Source organism: Syngnathoides biaculeatus, chromosome 16 (genome assembly GCF_019802595.1).
Source record: "Syngnathoides biaculeatus isolate LvHL_M chromosome 16, ASM1980259v1, whole genome shotgun sequence".
In the NCBI taxonomy this organism is placed as follows: Eukaryota; Metazoa; Chordata; class Actinopteri; order Syngnathiformes; family Syngnathidae; genus Syngnathoides; species Syngnathoides biaculeatus.
Genome location: NC_084655.1, coordinates 1146390 through 1155792, shown reverse-complemented (window position 1 = coordinate 1155792; position 9403 = coordinate 1146390).

Sequence of the window (9403 nt, the reverse complement as noted above, 5' to 3'; positions counted from 1 at the left end):
ATGCATGTTGAAAGCTGAATGATGCTCCCAAACTGGAAAGGTTAATGTTATGTTGCCTCCTATATTTAAAATACAGAATTAGCTTTTTGTGCACTGTATTGTCTTTGCTTTCATCCTCAATCACGCTAATCTGACATACTGCTGATAGACAGTTTGTGAGATGATGTTGGGGAATTGTTGGCAGAAATAACCGTGTGCCACTTCCATCCTGCTGTGTGTCAAAGATTCATGACACCTTTCCTAATACAGAGGGGCAAGAGTACACGGGATTTAAATGGTCTACCACCTGATTTTTGTTTCTTTGTGTAAATGTTGTGTGTTTGTATGTGAAGTAAACGGAACTAGATTCAAAGTATTTTTATTGAACTCAATGCTTATATTTTGTATAAATATGTCACACAACATTTGCACAGAATTATTTGGTCTTTCAACAAGAGTACTTTGTGAACACCTGAAATTTTCATCATAGGTGCCTGTCCACCAAAAGTGCAGTCGTCCTGTCCCTGCGCAGAAAAACACCCCCAAAGCATGAAGCGACTACCCCCATGCTTCCCAGTAGGGATGGTGTTCTCAGAATGGAACTCATCATTCATCTTCTTCCAAACACAGTTCGTGGAATTATGACCAAAAGTTCAATTTTGGGCTCATCTGACCACAAAACTTTCTCCCAAAACTCCTCTGTATCATCCAGATGGTCATTGACAAACTCAAGACGGGCCTTGACAATGTGCTAGTTTAAGCAGGGGAACCTTCTGTGCCATGCATGATTTCAAACCCTGACGTCTTGGTGTATTTATTACCAAAAGTCCCAAACAGTGGTCCCAGCTCTTTTCAGCTCATTCACCAAGTCCTGTCATGTAGTCCTGGGCTGATTCCTCACCTTTCTAAGGATCATTGAGACCCCACACCTTTTTTTCACCAAGCTGCTTGGCAATTTCTCCGTACCCCTTTCCAGCCGTGTGGAGTTGTACAATTTTGTCTCTGGTGTCTTTGGACAGCTCTTTGGTTTTGTCCATGTTACAAGTTTGAATCTTACTGATTGTGTGGGGTGGACAGGTGTACTATGCAGCTAACAACCTCACACAGGTGCATCTGATTCAGAATAATACATGGAGTAGAGGTGGACCTATAAAGGTGGACTAACAGGTCTTTGAGGGTCAGAATTCTAACTGATAGACAGATGTTTAAATACTTATTTGCAGTCGTATCACACAAACCATTAAAAAAAAAAAATCATACATTGTGATTTCTGGATTTTTCTTTTTCGATTATCTCTCTGTGGACATGCACCTATGATGAAAATGTCAGACCCCTCCATGATTTCTAAGTGAGAGAAATTGCAATATAGCAGGGTGTTCAAATACTTATTTTCTTTACTGTACCAATCAACCATTTATGTACTATTCCTTAATGAGACATTTTTATTTATACTCACCATAAGGAATTGAATATGGTTCTCTTTAAGTATACATATTTTTCATCAACATTTACTTGTATTCAGATTATAATCTTTAAATTGGTTTGCTCAAAGTACATTACAAGATGACAAGGCACATGGGATTTATGGAATATTACACAAAAAAATGAAACCAATGACAGCACAGATTACGCCATGGTATTGTACGACACTATCAGTGATGATGACTTTGCAGCTTTTGCTTTTCTTCAAAGCATGCACACCTCCACAAGTAACTCCAGCATGGATCTTCACACTATTCACCCGGTTAGAGTTGCAGGAGGTTAAACTCTTTCTGATGCGTTCTGTGATGTTTTCAAAATTTGGAACAGTAAAAAAGGTTATGTTGCTCAGCGCTAAAACACACGTGCTGTTAGGGTCCGGAAGTAGAATTATCATATTGGACCCTGTTCCACTCTGGAGTTGCCCACGGTGAGAGGCGCTGATCAGGTGTGGGTATACTTGTTGCCCCACCGGCTCAGCAACTGTACGTTCGGATTCACCCCAGTGCATGAGAGGGTAGCCTCCCTTCGCCTTCAGGTGGGAGTACAGGCCCTGACGAATGTTTGTGCCTTTGCACCTAACAGCAGTTCAGAGTACCCAGCTTTTCTGGAATCCTTAGAGGGAGTGCTGGAGTGCTCTCTCTGGGGATTTAAATGCCTACGTGGGTAATGAGAGTGAAACCTAGAAGGGTGTCATTAGATTAGTAGTCTTCCATCATGCCCATTTTGACTTACGTCAAATTGTGGAGCGTGTGACTGGAAAGTATTGAACTCCTAACACTAATGACCAACTGCGAATTCTCAATAATGTAGTGACAGGTCAGACCCTAGTAAATCACAGGCAAGTATTCACTGCCCCAGCTTGCTGTACTTCCATTTTCACTTGTTCGCATTCATGCAGGTAATTGTTGGCTAAAGTTCAAGGACCTGAATCAGTTCCTTGAAGCCTTCACTCGCAACAATGCTGAGAGGCTGACAGTCCTTGAGAATTAAGTTCAACACTGCCTGATCAAGCAACTGCTTCCAGGAAGCTAGATTGTTTAACATGAAGTGGAGAATAAATCTATAATTACTGATTCCCAATTAATAAACAAACCAACTTTGATAAAGTAAGAATGGATGTATACCTCTTTTATTGGGAACTTCATACTCATGCTTGGCATGATGCCTAAGTATTGGTCACCCGCAAAAATATGTGAATGGTGAACTAAGAGTAACCTTGAAATTAATTTGAATTTGAATGGAGAAAAGATAATTCCAAAATTTCAGAGGAACTGGGTGAAACATGGAGAATGAAAAAAAATCTTTTTTTTTGCAGGAAATAGAAGAGAACTTTTGTTTCCGCTGAAGGTCCTCCATAATCCAGACATCTACATGGAACTGTGAGATTTAGATTGTGCGACCAATTGCAGCCCTTGACACATGCACTTAGTTTGGAGAGTTTTAGACAAGTTGACGCAGTTCACGCATTGGTCACGTAATTGTCTTAAAGCGGTAGGTGCACTGGCGAGACAGCGGTGCACCTGTAGAGCGTTGGCCTTAAAGTTCTGAAGACCAGGCTTCAATCCTGTGTGCAGTTTGCATGTTCTCCCCATACCTGTGTAGGTTTTCTCCGGGGACTCCACTCTAAAATTGCCCCTAGGTGTGATTGTGAGTGCAACTGTTGTCTTTCTTCATTTGGGCTGCAACCAAGGGATTGGCTCCAAACACTCCTATGACCCTTGTAATGAATAGCTCAGAAAATAAACTGAGGGACAGCACGAGTACCAAAGCCACGATTGCTCTGTGAGCTTGGCATGTGTGTCGGCGGATCAGTGTTGCTGGACCAATCACTAGCATTAACAATGTTTTAAATCTCTAAAAAAAATCACGTCATTAAAATATGGCATTTTATCTCAAGACAAATGAATTAAGTGAACTGTTCAGTAAAAAGACATGTAAGTGTCCATTTCCCCACATTATAGTACACATAGAGCATATACACGAAAATATATCATAGAATTTCTACACTGTACAGCAAAACCTGTTAAGTTGTGTAGTAATTACTATTAACGTTTGTGTCTCAGACTTGTGACGTCGCGTTGCAATGACACTCGACCACATTGCTCACTCTTATAGATCTAGTAATACTAATAGTATAATCAGCTGCCTTTAATATTTTGATATATATATATATATATATATATATAATATATATATATATATATATATATATACACATACAGTGCCCTCCATAATTATTAGCACCCTCGGTAAAGATGTGTTAAAAGCCTTAAAATGAATTCAGTGTTTATTGCAGAAGAATACTGTCACACTGAAAATTTTACAAAAATGTAACCAACTCAAATTGTAAGAAAATGAAAAAAATCAGACTAAAAAATAATTTTTCATTAAATCACCTGTTCCACGATTATTGGCACCCTTAACAATTCCCAGGAAATATAATTGAAGCATTTCTGTCATGTCTACAGTAGTTTACGTTTACCAGAGTATGTAGGAACATTTAATTAGTAATTCATCACTTCCTGTTTCCCTGGGGTATAAATATGACAAGACAAGAGGCCATTTCTCTTATCCACTCTTAAACATGGGAAAGACAAAGGAACACAGCATACAAGTGAGGCAGATGTGCGTCGACCTTCGCAGGTCAGGCAGAGGCTACAAGAAGATTGCCACTCAACTGCAGCTGCCCATAACCACTGTGAGAGGAATAATTAAGTTCAAAACAACTGGAACGGTTGTAAACAAGCCTGGACAATGACCCATGTTTATTTTGCCACCACGCACAGTGAGGAGGATGGTAAAAGAAATCAAAAGATCTCCAAAGCTCACTGGTACAAAATTACAACAAATGGCAGCATCCTGGGGTCACAAAGTCTCCAAATCAACCATCAGGCACTGTCTACATGCCAACAAGCTTATTTGGGAGGCATGCACGGAGAAAACCTTTCCTCACTTAAATCATAAATGCAAACGTCTGGAGTTCGGCAAAGCGGTATTGGGGCTTCAACTGGGACCGTGTGCTTTGCTCAGATGAGACCAAGATTGAGCTTTTTGGCAACAAACACTCTAAGTGGGTCTGGCGTGCCACGAAAGATTGCACATGCTGAAAAGCACCTCATACCCACTGTGAAGTGTGGGGGTGGGTCAGTGATGCTGTGGGGCTGTTTCTCTTCCAAAGACCCTGGGAACGTTGTTAGGGTGCATGGCATCATGAATGCGTTGAAATACCAGGACATTTTAAATCAAAATCTGTTGCCCTCTGCCCAAAAGCTGAAGAGGGGTTGTCACTGGGTCTTTCAGCAAACAATGACCCTAAACATATGGCCAAATTTACACAGAAATGGTTCAGACACAAAATAAAGCTCCTCCCATGGCCATCTCAGTCCCCAGACCTCAACCCCATTGAAAACAAGTTTTAATGTTTATGTTGCAAAATGTAAATATTTATACTACCGAGCAAGTTAGAACAGCATATGATAGTGGTGCTTGTGCTAGCAGTAAGCTGAACTTGCAGCTCAGAGCCCACCACCGAGAGGCAGGCGCACGATGTTTTGGAGATAAGATTTGAGAGAGCAGACTTCGATGGTTTGGACATGTTCAGAGGAGAGAGAGTGAGTATATTGGTGGAAGGGTGCTGAGGATGGAGCTGCCAGGCAAAAAAGCGAGAGGAAGACCCAAAAGGTTTATGGATGTGGTGAGGGAAGACATGAGGGCTGTTGGAGTTAGAGAGGAAGATGGAGAAGATAGTCTAAGATGGAAAAAGATGGAACGCTGTGGCGACCCCGAATGGGACAAGCCGAAAGGAAAAGAAGAAGTATGCTTATGGAAAGTACAAGTCATAAAATTGGTGATTGAAATATTCCAAGTTGGAATGTCATCATACATTGTGTTATCATACAATTATGCACGGGGTGTTTTAATTCTTGTTCACAAAACTATACCATTACAAATCACTAATAGAATTCAGGATCCAGCGGGGCGATATGATAATCCAGGGTGCTATTTTCTCTCTCACATTAAATTTGGTTTGTGTATATGGTCCAAATGAGGAAATTCCTAAATTTTTTGAAGACCTATTTCAAAAAATTTCTGCTTTACATGGGTCAGTTATAATTGGCGGTGACTTTAATTGCACATTAAATCCTGTGTTGGATCACTCTTCAGGTTTAGATCCAAGTAAAGCGAAAACAAGGAAAATGTTCAAACAATAGTGTTGATTTAAATTTAGTTGAAATTTGGAGATATTTTAATCCTTCTAAAATGGAATTTTCATGTTATTCAGGCTCCCAGAAATCTCGATCGTGCATTGATTACTTTTTTGTCTCTCAAAACCTTCTGTCAAAGGTTAAACACTGCTGGTATGACAGAAAAGTGATAAGCAACCATGCACCAATATCTATGAATATTCAAATAGACAAACTTTGTCACTGCCCCTACAATTGCCGATTTAAATCTATATGGCTGCAGAATGAGAACTTCTTTCCTTCATAAAAAGTAAAATTGAAATTTTTTGAAATTAATACAGATCAAACGGGAGCCTGTACAAGATGGGAAGCATTCAAAGCTTACATTCGAGGAAAAATTATCAGTTATACAGGTTCTAAATCTAAACAACAAAAAGCAGCGATGTGTGATTTAGAGAAGCAAATAAAGGAGTTAGAAAATTATTTAGATCAGGTAGATGATCCACAAAAAGAATTGCTATTTTTAAGAAGTAAATATAATAAACTATCTACAGATAGAGCGGCAAAAAGTTTATTATGGCTTAAGCAGCGTTATTACGATCAAGGTGAAAAAGCGGGTAAACATTTGGCTTGGAGGATGAAGAAATTACAAACAGAACGGGCATAAGGACATCCAATTGAGATTTGACTGTTGACCCTCAAGAAATTAATAGTACTTTCAGGGATTTCTATGAACAATTGTATAAATCCGAGATACAACAGACTTTGTTTGAGAGGGATGCATTTCTTGATGTACTTGTATTTCCAGTGCTGTCAGAGGAGGCAAAGCAAAACTTAAGATAACCATCTCAGAGAAGAAGAAATTTCTGCTGCGATTCAAAGTATAAACATTAATCGTGCTCCTGGGCCCGATGGACTGACTATAGAATTTTATAAAGCATTTCAAAAACAATTATTGACTTCATTGATGGACATGTATATAGAATCATATAATAAGGAGACTTGTCCTCCTACATTGACACTTGCGGTGATTACCCTGATCCTCAAACCTAATGAGCCTTCCACAGAATGTTCCTCATATAGACCAATAAACTTGATGGGATGCGATATAAAACTACTTTGTAAAGCCCTGGCAATACAATTGGATCAGTATATACCTAGTTTAATACAAAATGATCAAAACAGTTTTGTTAAAAAAAACAAGGATTTCACAAAATTCGAAGAGCTTTGAATACATTACATGAAAAGGCAGAGTGTAAAGACACAGCATTGCTGTCGCTGGATGCACGTCAGGCCTTTGACAGAATTGAATGGTCATTTTTATTTAATGTTCTACCGCGGTTTGGATTAGGCAATAATTTTCTTAAATGCTAAATTTTTTTATATACAAACCCTACTGCTAGTATTATCACTAACAGTATTTCTTCTAAACCAATTGTTTTGGAAAGTCCACACGCCAGGGCTGTCCTCTTTCCCCAATGTTGTTCATTTTAGCCGTAGAACCCCAGGCCATGTCAATTCATAAGGATAGAGGCATGACGGGCATCCAAATTGGTGATCAAGATCACAGAATCTCTTTATGCTGATGAAGTCATTCTCTTTTTGACGTTATCAACGAGCCTTCCAAATTTAGTGGAGCAAGTTCAACAGTTTGGTAGTTTCTGAGGTTATGTGATTAATGATAAAGTCATCCATTTTATTTTTAAGTACTGAAGAGAGACTTAATCCTGTGGTTAACACTCCTTTTTTGAACGCAAGAGATGGATTTATTTATTTGGGGGTCAAAATTTCCTCTGACGTTAATATTGTTCAAGTTAATTATGATCCTTTAATCTTGGAGGTACAACAGTTACTAGATAGGTGACTGATTATGCCAATTTGAATGTTGGGACGTATAAACAGTTAAAATGAGCGTTTTGCAGAAATTTTTATATTTTTTTCAAACCATACCTCTTCCATTACCTGACATCTTTTTCACTAGACTCAACAGAATACTCCTGAATTTTATTTGGAATAATAAGAAAGCCAGTTTAAGACTACGGTTCCTTTATATGCCTTATGAAACTGGAGGGTTACAATTTCCAAACTTTAAATGGTATTACTGGTCTGCTCAACTACGCTCAGCTATGTATTATTTAACATCGCCATCACCCTCTTGGGTAAAAATAGAGCAAGCAACAGTACCACACCTTCTATTAAAGTATTATTTATATTCTGCTAAGAATAGAGTATTAAAACAGCAGACCAAGAATCCATTTTTGAAAAGTACTAGATATCTGGTTTGAATCAACACAAAAATATAGGGGACACTCCTTTACGTTCACACTTCTCTCCCATATGGGGTAATGCAACTTTTAAAGCAGGAAGAGCAGATGGGGGTTTTAAATTATGGGCAAATAATGGTATGAAATCAATAGGTGACCTTTATGTAAATGGTGAAATGCTTACATTCATTCAAATGTCAAAAATGTTCCATCTTGTGTTGCACTGGAAAGACTCACGTATATCATGAGAAGAGCTCAGGAATTTGAGGACATATGGAGACAGAAGAGTTTTTGGAAAAAAATGTGAATTATTTGTGATGTGCTTTTTTTTTTTAAAAAAAAAAAAAACACTGTCTGTGCATACTGGTTTTTTTTAACTGCTGTTTTTGTACAATTATATATGGAAAATCAAAAATAGTTTAAAAAAAGACATCTTAACCAGGGGTGCCAATATTTACAGGGGGCACTGTGTGTGTGTGTGTATGCATACACACACACACACACACACACACACACACACACACAGTCACTCACATTTGAAAATGTACAGGTGTGTGGTCAGTCATGCTCGCAGATAAAGTTGCGGGTGTGATTAGGGATGGCCTTAACTTACTGTTTTAATATGTCACTGTAAACTAAAAACAAAATAAACATACATAACTAAAATAGAAAACTAAAATATAAAACTCAGAAATATCCAATTTCAACTAATACTAGAATAAAATGATATAAAATGGTATTTAAAATTTTCATCAATATAAATTCTTGATCTGACAAATTATCAGAAGTCAAACACATTGGCCTGTCAAGGAATAAACACTGTCTATATTCGCAATGTTTTGAAAATGCTGAAAGTTTCGTTCAACATAATCGGCATTTGTGGCAACAAGCCAGCAATACATTGGAACAAACATTCCTGTCGGCAATCATGACTTATTGTTTGGGGGGAGAGAGGCGATGCACCACGTGACTGCCGTAAATAGGCCAGCGAGAACGTGCCTTTACGTGCATGCGCTCGACGTATTGGCCACACCTGAAGCAAGCGACGAGGTGGATGATAGTCTGTTTTTTTTTGTTTGTTTTTTTTTACGCCGCCACACTGCCTCGCGATGGACACAATGAGCACCCCTGGTGTATCTGAATTTCCTTTGACATGCCTCACGATGTTGATGACTGTCGACGTAAATGCGCTTGCATAACGTGAAGCAGTTCTGAACATGCACTTTTGTACTTGCACCGTACATGCTCAGCACGGTTAACTTGCATTTCCTGTTTCCGGGTGAATACCGGTTGTTCTGGAGCAGACTTGTTTAGTTAACGTTTATGAAATAAACGCGTAAATTGTCAAGACCACACAAAATATGCGACGTCTTGAGAGAATGCGGGGGGGGGGTGGGGGGGTGGGCGTTACTGTTACTAGTGTTAGTGCATCACCATGGCTACACTCGGGAAAGCAAACCAACGAACTCAAACTCATGTTCCTTCAATGTTGTC